The sequence below is a fragment of the Dendropsophus ebraccatus genome, chromosome 4 (assembly GCF_027789765.1).
Source record: "Dendropsophus ebraccatus isolate aDenEbr1 chromosome 4, aDenEbr1.pat, whole genome shotgun sequence".
Taxonomy (NCBI): domain Eukaryota; kingdom Metazoa; phylum Chordata; class Amphibia; order Anura; family Hylidae; genus Dendropsophus; species Dendropsophus ebraccatus.
The window spans coordinates 62,970,332-62,985,914 of NC_091457.1; positions in this window are offsets into that span (position 1 = coordinate 62,970,332).

Here is a 15,583-nt window from a genome sequence, read left to right on the forward strand (position 1 = left end):
TTTGCGGTGGTTACGGGCAACGTGCGGTGGTTACGGGCAACGTGCGGTGGTTACGGGCAACGTGCGGTGGTTACGGGCAACGTGCGGTGGTTACGGGCAACGTGCGGTGGTTACGGGTAATCTGGGGAGGGGTTAGGGGTAATTTGGGAGTAAACTGCAATTATTACTATAATAAAAAGTGTGTGTTTTATTTTTTTGTATGTTTGTCACTTTTTGTACTTTACATATTCATTTTCACTGTATTACTATGATTACTGTGATATTTTCTATCTCAGTAATCATAGTTCAGTGACAGAGACCAAATTGGTCTCTGTCACTTTAAATTTTCAGAGCTTGGCTGGTTGTGAAGCGCATGCGCACTTCATAACCAGCCAGGACACCGAAGAGGAAGGAGCTCCGTGGATCCGGTGAGTATATGGGGAAGGGAGGGTGACTCGGGGACGGGGGTGACAGGGGGGGTGGGGGGCGACTTGGGGGGTGGGGGGACATCACTTTTTATCCCCTGTCACCAATCATTTATGGTGACAGGGGATAAAAAGTGCCAGGAGCACATGGTACAAGCGATCAGCGGTATATAGTATATACCGCTGATCGCTTGTACCGGGACCCCACAGGGGGGTCCCCGATGACTGCCCCATGCTCTCCGCTACCTCCGGTGGCGGAGAGCATGGGGCTTTCATTCATTTTAACTTTTTAATCGCTGTGAACCGACGTTAGTCGGTTCACAGCGATTGCGGCGGCCATCTTGGAAATGATGGCCGCCGGGGGAGGGGGGTTAGTGATCGGGGCACTAGGGGGGTCTGATCTGGGGTCTGATATACACTTATTTCATCTCCCCCCGCCGTAGATTCACGGCGGGGGGAGATGAAAGGTGGCGGCGGCACCGGTAATCTCCATTACCGACGGTCGCCGCTATAACGTTAATAGCGGCGATCGTCGGTAAGGGGGGGGGGCCGGGACGGACCGCACACACTGCCCCAACCCCTCAGCTACCTCCGGTAGCCGGGGGGATGGGGTGGGGGCCGTCCCGGCACCGCAGCCTTATTCTCTGCCATCGCCGTAAAAAGCTGATGGCAGCAGAATAAGGCCCATTAGTGACCGCCGTAGAAAGCCGTATCGGCGGTCACTAAGGGGTTAATGACCAGGCTGATTTCATTTTTGCACTTTCATTTTTACCTCCCCGTATTTAAAAGCCATAGCACTTGCATTTTTTTTTCTACAGACCCACATGAGCCCTCACTTTTTGCAACACCAATTGTTCTTTGCAATGACAGATGTAATTTTTGCATAAAATATGCTGCAAAACTGGAAAAAAATTTAATTGCATGGGTAAATCATTTTTTATTTTTGGGGGATTTGGTGTTTACGCCGTTCACCCTATGGTAAATATTATTCATATTGTACTTTTTTGTACCATGATCTGTACTTTCTATCGGTACCTTGATTGCATACAGTATATGCGACTTTTTGAATACTTTTTATTACAATTTTTCTGGATTTGCTTTGACTAAAAATCAGCAACTTTGCGCTTTGGTATTTTTCTGTGCTTACACCATTTACCTTGCTTCATAAGGGATGTGATCATTTAATAGTTTGGGCACTCGTCAATACCAAATATGTTTAATTTGTTTTTTATAGTGATGAGCGAACATGCTCATCCGAGCTTGCTACTCTTTCGAGTACTAGGGTACTCGATGTTACTCGTTACTCGGACAATCATCTTGTGATACTCAAGAAAATCTCATCATCCGTTTTTTGTTTTAGCGCAATTTCTCAGCCAATCAACATGCAGGAGACTCTTTGGTACATCCTGCGATCACGTGGGACCCATACATGTCGATAGCAGCAATTGGTTGGCCAGATCAGATGACCCTGCCATATAAAAATCTCGGCCGCGGACGATCGGCTCACATGCATGCTGGAAGCGATTAGGGACAGAGCTGCTGCTTGTCAGGAAGAGCGTTAGGGAGGGAATAAGCATTCCAGTAGGCAGAGAATAATAGCAAACAGCCCTTGTAAGGGCTTAAAGTCATTATTTATTTGTATTACTCCAGACTGCTGGCTGGGACTTGGAGTGCAGCTACCACGATTTCCGCAGCACACTGTGGTGATCGGCTGCTGGCAGAAAGGGGATATTAGGTGTTGCATACAGACCCCTAAGAAGTGTTCAGTACTCTTTTATGATTTTGTGGCTGGTGGTGCTGCTGTCATAGATTGTATTGCTGTGATTTGTAGTACACCTGCATAGAACTTCACTGCTCATTGTCCTGTGTAACATGTGCCATAGACCACAGACCACCACTTACACACAGACTCTTTACGACAGCCTCCAAATACTAGTGTGACACTGACCACCAGTATATTTACTTATTTCTGTATTTCTTACTGAGGGCAGTCAGCAACAGATTGTATACCACAACCTCCAAAAAAAATGTGTGACCTGACCAACAGTATATTTTCTTATTTCTGCATTTCTTACTAAGGGTATACCCAAGCTCACTGCAAATTGCCCTGTGTTAGGGGGTGTCATACAGTGTAAAGCTGCAGTCAGCAAAAGATTGTATATCACAGCCTCTAAAAAACTCGTGTGACCAGCAGTATATTTTCTGATTTATTTATTTATTTATTACTGAGGGCATATCCAAGCTCACTGCTAATTGCCCTGTGTAAGTGCTGCTATACACCATATAGCAGCACTTGCACACAGAATCTATATGACTACCTCCAAAAGTAGTATGAGTAATTTATTTACTTGGCTTGCTGTGATCTGTAGTGCAGCTATCTCAGTCTTGACTGTGTAGTGTCCATAAAATGGTGAAGCCCAGGGGTAAGGGTCGAGGACCAGGGCGTGGGGTTCCAAGCGATGCAGTGGGCAGAAGCCGTGATTCTGGGCAGGGTGACACAGCAGCATCCGTTGAGGAGGAAGCAGTGGCACACCGCAGAGATTCACTCCCTAGCTTCTTCTGGCAACTTACGGGGTCTCAGGGTAGCGGATAATGTGTCCAGTAACTTATCCACCACCCAGTCTTCCACGCAGTCCACCCACGCTAGCCAAGGGACTGGAACCCTTGCTCCAGAAGCTCAGCCTCCTTCCCCACAGACTGTGACCACCAGTATATTTTCTGATTTCTGTATTTCCACTGCCTCCAAAAAACTAGTGTGACCACCAGTATATTTTCTGATTTTTGTATTTCTTACTCAAAGTATCTCCAAGCTCACTAATGATTGCCCTGTGTAAGGGGGTGTCACACGGTGTATAGGTGCAGTCACCAACCACCAAGCGCAGCGTTCAACTGTCCCTACAACAGACCTTTGAAAGGAAGCGCAAAGACACTGCAACTCACCCACATGTACAAGCCCTAAATGTGCACATAGGCAAACTGTTGAGCCTGGAGATGCTGCCCTATCGGCTGGTAGAGACCAAGGCTTTTAGTCAGCTTGTCTGGCACCGGCACAGTTCAAAGGAACAGAGAGTGACTATGGTGGATCCTAATTTAGCATCCTTGTCTTCTCCATTATTTGACAACACCGATTACTGGGTGTTTACCCTCCTTACTTACGATCTGACAAAACTAGCGCCAGAGGACGTAGTTCTGTGGGCCAAACGAAAGGAGGGGTGGAGCAGTCAGCTTGTCAATGGGCAGGGGAATACTCTCCAAGGCCTTTGACAGTTTCATGGCACCCCAGCAAGACTATGTCACCAGTCCCCATTCTAGACAGAATAGGGTGTAGGCCTTCAAAAAGATAGTGAGGGAGTACCTTGCTGACCATATCAACGTATACAATCTGTAGGTAACTGCAGCTATATAGTATATGCCACCCTCTTACACAGGGCAATTAGCAGTGCGCTTGGATGTTACTGCAGTCATAAATGAAGAAATAAAAAAAATATACTTGTCACACTAGTTTCTGGAGGTTGTCGTATACAATCTGTGGGTAACTGCAGCTATATAGTATATGCCACCATCTTTCACAGGGCAATTAGCAGTGAGCTTGGATGTGACTCACCACTTCTACCAACCACTGATTCAATTTTGAGTTTGAGTTTGACTTGGAGGTGCTGGGCTGCCTTGCCCCTAGTGTGTTGTCAGAGCAGGTCTTCAGTGCAGCTGGTGGCATCATAAGCGCACCAGTCTGTCAAGTGACAGCGCTGACAGGCTGACGTTTATTAATTTTTTAATTTATTTATTTCTTATTGCAGCCATATTCAAGATTACTGCTAATTACCCTATGGAATTAACAGTGAGCTTGGTTGCGTGTGACAATGGGTGGAACCTGGTGGTGGCTCTGCAACTCGGCAGCCTCACACATGTACCATGCCTGGCCCACGTCTTCAACCTAGTGTTGCTGCAGTGCCTTAAAACCTACCCCAATTTGGCTGACTTGCTAACCAAGGTGCACCGCATCTGTGCGCATTTCCGCAAATCAACCAGGAAAAGTTACCCCAACTGCTACAGTCAAATTCAAAGTCAAATTCAAACTCAAAACAGCGGTGCGGAGAAGTGGTGAGTCACATGATGCAGGAAATGTTACCCCAACTGCTACAGTCAAATTCAAAGTCAAATTTAGACTCAAAACAGCGGTGGGGAGAAGTGGTGAGTCCCATGATGCAGGGAATCATTACCCCAATTACCCCAATACCCCAATCGTTACCCCAATTGCTACAGTCAAATTCAAAGTCAAATGTCATCTTACGGGTGTCCTCTGCCGTCCTTTGGATGTTGCAGCTGTTTTAAAGGCAGGTTTGACCAGGTCTTTTTAATAAAATTCTGGGGCCTCTTAAGAAGACTGTATTGGATTACTCTTTGTAATTAGCAGTGAGCTTGGTTGCGTGTGACAACTGCTACCGTCAACTGTTGCATGTGACAACTGCTACTGTCAAATTCAAACTCAAACTCAAAACAGCGGTGGGGAGAAGTGGTGAGTCACATGATGCAGGGAATGTTACCCCAACTGCTACAGTCAAATTCAAAGTCAAATTCAATTAAGCATGCTTGTCTTGTCCATTTCGAACCATATTATGTGTGGATGTCATCTTACGGGTGTCCTCTGCCGTCCTTTCACCAGTACCTTTTACCTTCTTTGGATGTTATAGTCGTTTTGAAGGCAGGATTGGCCAGGTCTTTTTAATAAAATTCTGGGGCCTCTTAAGAAGACTGTATTGTTATTCTTCGTCCCTCCCTCCAAATATATGCCTCTCACGCACAACTGCATGAGGATGTGAGGCTAAAACTAACCATAATCTGGCTGTTAGGACTCGAGCCGTGCGTTCGGCTCCTGGCATCGCCGATGTGTGCAGCCAAAGTGTTTATAACAACTGCTCAGTTCGGTTGCTGGGGCGCGACGACGGCGTCCATAGCTGCCGGACTCCTTATGTTTTTCACCTACTCTGCTCTGCTATTCCATGTTGTAGCAGAGGCCAGGGTTTCACTCCCCTGGCTGATCAACATAGGTGTTGTGTGTGCTCACTGATTGTTGACAGACAGCTGACTCACCAGTAAGCTGTCAGTATCTGTGCAGGACCTGGAGCCTTAGCTCCAATCAAGCTTGAGGCTGAGACTACAGGCTCCATAAGTACCAGCATTTGTATCATGTTCTTGCCTGCGATAGTATCTAGCTCCTAGTTTACTTGACCTAGCGTTTTCCTGCATTTATTCTCTGGTTACTTGACTTTGGCTATTAACCCTTTGACTACCCCTCTGGACACGATTTTGTACTTTGCTGCTCAGTTGGTTTTGACTTGGACTCCTGACTTTCCCTTTATTGTGTTTTGTATTGTCTTGTTTTGTTCTGTTTTCCACTCTGTGAGATCAGGGACTTCCGTCCAGTTGTCCGTTGCTATTAGAGCTTCTGAGGCAAGTAGGTAGGGGCAGCGGGGCGGGTGCCAGCTTCAGGGCTCACCTGTCCTTGTGTTTCCCTGTCCTTATCCTAACACCGGCTTTTTTTATTGGATAATTGTATTGTCCATCTTGGTCTGGGTCAGTGGTGTCAGGTGTAAGTTTTTGGGTGGTCCATATGCTACCTGTGTTTTAATTGTTCTCTGTGTCCTCACTGCCATGCTGTGTTAGGCTCAATTTTGGGGTGGTTCATATGCTACCTCTGTTTTAATGGTCCTCTGTGTCCTCATCGCCATACTGTGTCAGGCAAATGGTTTGGGTGGTTCATATGCTACCTGTGTTTGAATAGTTCCCTGTGTTTTCACCGCCATGCTGTGTCAGGCTAAATTTTTTAGCACGTTGCCTTCAGTCGGTAGCTTTAGGCGCAGCAGCACAGCCGTGGGTAAGCGCCAACAGGCAGTACTCAAACTGCTGAGCAGCACCTTCTACCTTCCTTGGATGTTTTAGCCGCTTTAAAGGCAGGATTGGCCAGGCCTTTCACCAGTACCTTCTACCTTCCTTGGATGTTTTAGCCGTTTTGAAGGTAGGATTGACCAGGCATTTCTCCAGTACCTTCTACCTTCCTTGGATGTTGTAGCCGTTTTGAAGACAGGATTGACCAGGCCTTTCACCAGTAGCTTCTACCTTCCTTGGATGTTGTAGCCTTTTTGGAGGCAGGATTGACCAGGCCTTTCACCAGTACCTTCTACCTTCCTTGGATGTTGTAGCCTTTTTGAAAGTAGGATTGACCAGGTCTTTTTAATAGACAGGCTACTGCACTTGCCATCTCTTAGATACTCTTTAATGGTGCGTTCACACCTACAGGATCTGCAGCTGATTTTCTGCAGCAGATTTCATTTAAATAACTGAACACAGCTTCAAATATGCTGCAGATCTGCTGCAGATCCTGTAGGCGTGAATGCACCCTAAAGGATTAAAAGTGTATTCGTTCAAATTCCAGGGCCTCTTAAGAAGACTGTATTGTTATTCTTTGTCCCTACCTCCAATAATATGCCTCTCACGCACAACTGCATAAATTTTGGGGTGGTTTGTTTGCTCTGTTTTAATGGTTCTCTGTGTCCTCACCACCATGCTGCATCAGGCTAAATTTTGGGATGGTTCATATGCTATCTCTGTTTTAATGGTTCTCTGTGTCCTCATCGCCATGCTGTGTCAGGCAAAGTGTTTGGGTGGTTCATCATATGCTTCCTCTGTTTTAATGGTTCCCTGTGTTCTCACGGCCATGCTGTGTCAGGCTAAATTTTGGGGTGGTTCATATGCTACCTCTGTTTTACTCCTTCACTGCCATATAATTGCCCATAATTTGGCGTATTAGTGAGATTAGGCAGCCTCAGAGGCATCCATGCATGCTGCCCCTGCTGTTTCCTGTCCATTCCCGTGGTGTTTCCATCATTTTCTGAGGTTGACAGGTTTTTACATGACCTTCCCTCTACCGAACTTGAGTCCACTGCAAAAATGATTGAATTTCCCATTGACTTCATTAGGGTTCATTACTAGTAACGAGCACCCAAGCATTTTAGTGCTCTCTCATCACTATTTATTTATTTTTATTTATAAAACGGGAAAAGGGGGGATTCAAACCTTTATTAGGGAAGGGAATGAAAAACTATTTTTTTTTATTACTCAGTAATTTGAAGCCCCCCTGGGGGACTTTTAATTTAACTGCACTGATCTCTCATAAAGATCTATGCAGTCTATGTACTGCATGGATCCATTAGATCGGTGATGCATTGCTCTGGGCTGCTGGAGCCTAGAGCAATGGATTGAAGAGCCAGGATTTGTGCCATTACAGCATAGAGCCCCAGCCCAGTAATCAGGACTCACTGCTCTGCAATCACATTGCTCATAGCAGCCGGGAGCCGTGTGGTTCAGAGTTGGATGGTGGTGGGACCCCCCTCTTAACTCCCCTACCCAACATAAGGGGTATGGGTGTACCCTGGATAGTCAGTGGGTTAAAGGGGTTTTCCAAGCAAAACACTGTTCATTTGTTCAGTGCATGCATTAAACAGTAAACAGAGTTTCCCTCCATTCATTGTGTAGCAGTCGCGATCTGTAACTGCAGCTTAGCTCCTATTCACTTGAATATGAGCTGAGCTCCAGTTTCCCATCACCACTGCTATACAATGAATGGAGACAAACTTTACTGTGTAGTGGGGCCCTAACCAGCTTTTATCTATTTTCCCCTGTCTAAAACGTAGGTGTAATTATTTAAATAGGGAGGGCACCACTAAATAACTAATATCAGGGTGCTGCTGTGCTGGAAATACAACATGTACCAAAAAAGGGGGAAGAAAGACCAGGACAAAAATGCAGCACACCTACTGATAAATAGAATGTATAGAAAAATCTTTATTAGAGCACAGAAAATATAAATAAAAACAATTAAAAACAAGAACAACTACATAGCAACACCACAATACAGTGTGTTATCATCTCTGTCTCAATGGTTATAAATAATCACCAGTTCCCTGAGGGGAATGCAATATACACGTATATATACAAATAGGTATGGGTCAATAATTAAATAATACAGCACTCCAGGTAAGAAGTAAACAGTGGCCCATCCCCTGTATATACTGATGCTACAGCAAGATTATAAAACCTAAACAGAACCTGAAATGCATAGATGCCCGACAGAGAAGAAGAACTGGCCCAATGCGTTGCGTTGCTCTATGCAAATACGGTACATCATATGAATTTTCTTTTAAAAATGCCAACAAACAAGCCAAATACAGGGAAGGGCAGATTGTCTTACCTCAAAGAACATAGGGGAACCAGGCAAGCCAACCTTGAATGCTTCAACTTGCTAATCTTCCACTAGGTTTATACTGCCTTAAATGAAGGCGGCATAAATAAGTAACAGAAATGCTGAATAGATAGGTGTATTACTTACATCACTCTGTTCATCCATTCTCCTAATATTCTCCTAATTCTTGCCACACCCCTCCCCCGCCCTCCAGTTTCTGATTGACAGTTAACTGCCTATACACTGCATGGATAGACAACTGCCAATCAGCAGCTGGTGGGCGGAGTTTTCTGCTTCTTATGAATAATGAGGACTACTTGAACTCAGGCATATAATGGAGAGGACTACTTATTGTCCATGTTCTGCTGTAGCCAATGACAGGTCAACTTGGCCTTGCGTTTTGCATCATTGTCATGCTGGAAGGTCAAAAGTTCTGTATATCAGTTCTGTAAAAGTTCTGTATCAGAATCATGTATACAAGGTCTGTTTCTGCTTTCTCACATCGGGGACGTTTATCATCTGTCCATTTTTTGTGAGGTACAACCTATGTACAGTTATAAATTGAATTAATTGATGGTTACCTGAAAGGGGTACCCTGTATATTTCGGTAGACTATTGTCCATTGATCTTCACTTAATTTTCCTCCTTCTTCACATTTTTTATTACTCTTACATAAGACATGCGTAAATATATGAGATACCTTTCTTTCTAAATGTCTGCCTTTTAAATTTGTCTATAAGGGGATCAGAGGCTAACTTTACCTCTGTTATTCTACTAGTTATATTTAAAGCGTTTTTAAGTCTTGCATATTCAGAAAGATTAGCAAATAAAAAATAGCATGAGATGGATGCTGATTATTCTTCATTTTGATTACATAATATACTTGTTATGTGTTTATGTTCCTTGTATTCCACTGACTCTTATTGTGTTATTATGTGTTCCTAAAAATGAAGAAAGATGTCCCACTATAAATATAGCTGATTATTATGAATATATATACTGTGTGTATATATATATATGTATATATATATATATATATATATATATATATATATATATATATATATATACACACACTACCGTTCAAAAGTTTGGGGTCACATTGAAATGTCCTTATTTTTGAAGGAAAAGCACTTTTCAATGAAGATAACTTTAAACTAGTCCTAACTTTAAAGAAATACTCTCTATACATTGCTAATGTGGTAAATGACTATTCTAGCAGCAAATGTCTGTTTTTCGGTGCAATATCTACATAGGTGTATAGAGGCCCATTTCCAGCAACTTTCACTCCAGTGTTCTAATGGTACAATGTGTTTGCTCATTGGCTCAGAAGGCTAATTGATGATTAGAAAACCCTTGTGCAATCATGTTCACACATCTGAAAACAGTCTAGCTCATTACAGAAGCTACAAAACTGGCCTTTCTTTGAGCAGATTGTGTTTCTGGAGCATCACATTTGTGGGGTCAATTAAACGCTCAAAATTGCCAGAAACTCATCTGAAACTCAGTCTATTCTTGTTCTTAGAAATGAAGGCTATTCCATGCGAGAAATTGCTAAGAAATTGAAAATTTTCCTACAACGGTGTGTACCACTCCCTTCAGACGACAGCACAAACAAGCTCTAACCAGAGTAGAAAAAGAAGTGGGAGGCCGCGTTACACAACTAAGCAAGAAGATAAGCACATAAGAGTCTCTAGTTTGAGACAATGACGCCTCATAGGTCCCCAACTGGCATCTTCATTCAATAGTACCCGCAAAACACCAGTGTCAACATCTACAGTGAAGAGGCGGCTGCGGGATTTTGGGCTTCAGGGCAGAGTGGCAAAGAAAAATCCATATCTGAGACTGGCCAATAAAAGAAAAAGATTAAGATGGGCAAAAGAACACAGACATTGGACAGAGGAAGACTGGAAAAAAGTGTTGTGGACAGATGAATCCAAGTTTGAGGTGTTTGGATCACAAAGAAGAACGTTTGTGAGACGCAGAACAAATGAAAAGATGCTGGAAGAATGCCTGACGTCATCTGTTAAGCATGGTGGAGGTAATGTGATGGTCTGGGGTTGCTTTGGTGCTGGTAAGGTGGGAGATTTGTACAGGATAAAAGGGATTCTGAATAAGGAAGGCTATCACTCAATTTTGCAACGCCATGCCATACCCAGTGGACAGCGCTTGATTGGAGCCAATTTCATCCTACAACAGGACAATGACCCTAAACACACCTCCAAATTGTGCAAGAACTATTTACAGCAGAAGCAGGCAGCTGGTATTCTATCGGTAATGGAGTGGCCAGCGCAGTCACCAGATCTGAACCCCATTGAGCTGTTGTGGGAGCAGCTTGACCATGTGGTACGCCAGAAGTGCCCATTCAACCAATCCAACTTGTGGGAGCTGCTTCTAGAAACGTGGGGTGCAATGTCTCCAGCTTACCTCAACAGATTAATAGCTAGAAAGCCAAAGGTGTGCAATGCTGTAATTGCTGCAAAAGGAGGATTCTTTGGCGAAAGCAAAGTTTGATGTAAAAACAATGTTATTTCAATTACAAATCATTATTTCTAACCTTGTCAATGTCTTGACTCTATTTTCTATTCATTTCACAACGTATGGTGGTGAAGAAGTGTGACTTTTCATGGAAAACACAAAATTGTTTGGGTGACCCCAAACTTTTTAACGGTAGTATGTATATATATATATATATATATATATATATATATATATATATATACGCAAATAGTTATATAAATTGAGACAATTAGAAGAAAATTTCTAATACTGCTGAATTGTTCATATATATATATATATATATCACACATAAAACTCATGAATTTTTATTGGATTTTTCTAAGGTTATGGGTCTTTAAGAAATGCACTTGTCTAACTAATCTAAAAGCAGAATATTAAATGTGAATCATCACGTTTATAGAAAAGGATTATAGATAACATACAATATACAACAAAAACTAAAGCAGCTTCATTGAAACATTTGATCTGCCAGGGTTTTAGATATAAGCAAATAAATCTTAGATGTTGTGAAGCAATTGATACATTGCTGCAAAAACACTATGCACCCTGACACCTAACAAGTTAAAGCCACTTGTTAACTAAATGCAAGTCTAGATGAAATTGAGTTTATGGTCAGGAAAGCGCACTTGTGATAAATGATTTATATCCACATGTCAGTTTCTACCATCTTTAGAAATAGTGCAAAGACAAACGTAAACATATTTGTTTAAGAGCTGAACATTTAACATTTTTAATAATTTATAAGAAAAAATCTGATGGTCCCCAGGAGTGAAGGTTTATATGCCTCAGAGACAAATATACCTTAATACGGAGGTTCAAGAACAGAGCAAGCACTCCCCCCTCCCCCTGGCTTTAAGCTTATAAAATTCTTTCCACTTCAGAAGATGTGTTGTATATACATTGAAATCTATAACACCATCCATGAAGGTTTTGACAAGTTAGACAGTCAGGAGACTCCAAGGTGATTGTCTGTTGTCATTTTTGACTGATTTTTCCTCCAAATCTCACACACTGGTGGTGGTTTGACCTTGTGGTGATAGTGATCTATCTTCATGGAAGACAACTGTTGGCAATGTCTCAATTTCGTTGCAGGAAACTAGGTAGAGAACCTTGGTTATCCCTAAAGAGAAAAAATGTGCTAAATATCCACCGACCTTCTAACATTAACCATTAAACAGACAACACATCATTAATGTCAAAGTGACAGAATAAAGCTGTCTGCTTGTAATTGGTAAATGGTTTGTGCATGTTGGTTGCTGAAAAAATATTGCAAAAGAGAAAATAATATATATTTACATTATTGGATAGTTTATACAACTGAAAAACAGATGTACATCAAGTTCTATCAGATGAGCGGAGAGGATGTAGATCGAGGTGTTAAACTCTGGCCGGCAGGATATAGTTATATTTAGCCCACTGAGTAAAATAAACTAATCTGCTAGAGCTGGCCCGCCTATACGTAGCACTGGTACACCAGAGCCCATACACCTCTATATACACCTGATTTGCAACACTAACTATTCTAACACACCAGTTGGCGTACTTAGGGATGCACATCAGGTGTATATAAAGGTAAATTACAGTATCCACCTTTACTTCACCCTGCGCTCTACCTACCTATAACTGTCATGCCATTACAATTGGCCTGCAAGTTTAAAATTTTTCCCACTGTGTATTTGAGTTTGACACCCCTGCTGTACGGTAGATTATGTTATGGGCTAGGTAAAGAAACAAACAAGAGTAAAAGTATATTCACACATGGCAGATATGTTCCAGAAAGTTCTGAAACTGCTCCAACAGTTTCATGCCTTTTACATTGTGTGTCTTTCCCTTACTCATTTCCCCCCTTGCTGGCAGTGCTGCTGTCATCTGCCTTCCATGACAATAGAAACAATTATTTGGCCATCCATTTTTAGATATACCTTTTCTTTATTGGTTAAACACAGTTACCTGGGAGACCTGTCAATCTCACATGGGTTGTTTTGTACCATTATAGCTGGACCTATGGCAGCCATTGGGGTGTGTAGGGGGCTTATAGAAAACCTAGCTTTTGATGCCATTGGTAAGGCTGTGGGGTAGAAGAACTGCAGTAGTGCTAAAGAGACAGAGCAGCAGTGCTTGTTGCCCTCCGGATCCTGCACAGTGACATAGATAAAAGGCGATAAATGAGTCTGTGACTGCTGAACTACTTGGCTTTTTGTGTGCCCAGAGGAATTGCTGTTAGCTGAAGAAGTCCTGGAGGATCAAGCCCAATAGAGGCAGACATCACATCTAACAGGCACCTGGGATATCCAGTCAGGTCATCTATAGAAAAAGATTGAGAATATTCCTGTGGGAGGCTTTGTTCCTAGTTCCCTAGTTGCCCAGAAGTAATCACAAAGAGAAACTACTGCTTTTGTGCTAAACTTTGTGGTGTATTTTAAGGCAGTCCCAACAATCATAGAACATCAAGATGAGAACTGCAAACTGCCCAGTCAGGGCCAAGAGCTTAGATTTCCTACTGTATATCTAACATTTTTTTTTTTTTTTTAAACCATGCAGAGCCTAAAGCCGTTAGTGCTGGAACTTTCTACTTTTAAGGCAGATTGTCTTAAGGGGATAATGTGATAAACTTCCACCTCAGCTAATGATGTCAGGCCAAAAGTTAAAAGTATACTGTACTTAAAGTGTATCTTAAATCAACAGGAGTTGGGATCGCAAGCAGTTTTGCTGTTTAATCAATTTATTTTTTATGTTTTAAATTTTCTATGTTTAAATCAATGTTATACATATGGCTACTAAGTGTTTCCCTTCCTGTCAAACTGCGGTCTATGCTCCCTTTGAGCCGATATGTCATTAGCCTGAGTTAATTGTCCTCAGTTGATATACAACCTGCATTACAAATAAGTGGCTTTCCATATGTGAGCGTGCCAAAAACTGGGACTTCCTTTGTTTAGTCTAGAAGGGAGAAAACACTAAATATCGGTGCAGGGGAGCATGTATAACATTGACCTAAACATAGAAAAATAAATAAATAAAGCGAGTATATTGCAAAACTTCTTGAGATCACAACATCTGCTGATTTCTTTGAAAAAAAAAAAAATTGCGACAGGTACACCTTAATAAGTGTAAAAGAGTCTGTTACTTATGGGTGTAGGTCAGTGCAAATGTGGCTTCTGCTCGTGATGCATTTAGGAACTGCGGCCAGAGTGGGGTTCTGGCCTGACACCACATAGCCATTTCTGCAGCACTCCCTACAGATACACAATGTCTCTCTTAGCAGCTTTATTCAACTTTCAGTGGAATTAAGATGCTGAGGGATTTGCTGTGTGTTAGGGTCTGAAGCCTTCATCTTCTTGCTGCAAAACTCAGCACTCCTTGTGTGATGTTGTCAACCTGGCTATGTGATTATACTACCCGCATCCTTTCTTTGGTGCCAGGCCTAGCTAGCAGAGGCCAGGGTGGCATCTTAGGGGGACACCATTGGTATGGGGCAAAGAGTATCTAGTAGCGCTCGAGTGCTTGAAAGGCACAGTGTAATGTAACTGAGGAGGCACAGTGTAATTAAATGTATTATAATTATTTGAGGGGGAAAGTGTATATTAAATTAAATTGAGGTGAAACATTGTGTATTGCAATGAATTTCAAGGGGCATGCTGTATATAATAATTTATTAGGCAGCATAATGTATATAATAATTCATTTCAGGGGCACAATCAGGGGAAGTTTTTTCAAAGTATTCACTGACCCTGTTTGCTGAGCACAGACTGAAGATGCAGATGTTACAGGGGCAGAGAGGGGGTGGGAGTAGGTGGGGCATGGTGCCGAGTGGTGGGGCATTTTACAGAGGGGTGGTGCCTGGGTAGGTGGGATGGGGTTATAGGATGGGAGAAACTGGACAATCCAAGCATGCACCTCTAAGACTAGTGAGAAATGTAGTCAGAAAGCAGTGCACGGGAAGAGTAACAACAAGTGAGAAAGAGCAGGCAGAAAACTGCATGAGTACAGTACAACCACACAAATAGTGTCAGGGGAACATAGGTAAGAACCTTACATTGTTTGGAAGTTTTTTGTTTACCAAGGCTGACTGAAGTTCCCTTTTAAAGGGGTTATCTAGGCTAAGAAAAACATGGTCACTTTCTACCAGAAACTGCATGACTTTGGGTGGTGTGGTGCTATTTTGTAAGAATGTGACTGGGCTTTTTCTAACCCTGGATAACCCCTTTTAAGTACTGTATGTCCAAGTTTTATGCTTCATACCATCCACCATTTTTTTTAGCCCATCTTTGGACCCATTCTATTTCATGAATATATTTTTAGGTAATTATATCTTTTGTAGGTGAGGTCTCCAGAACTGGATACAGTATTCCAGATGTGGTCTCACTAGAGCTCTATACAGCAGGATCACAATCTCCCTCTTCCTACTGGTTATATCTTTACC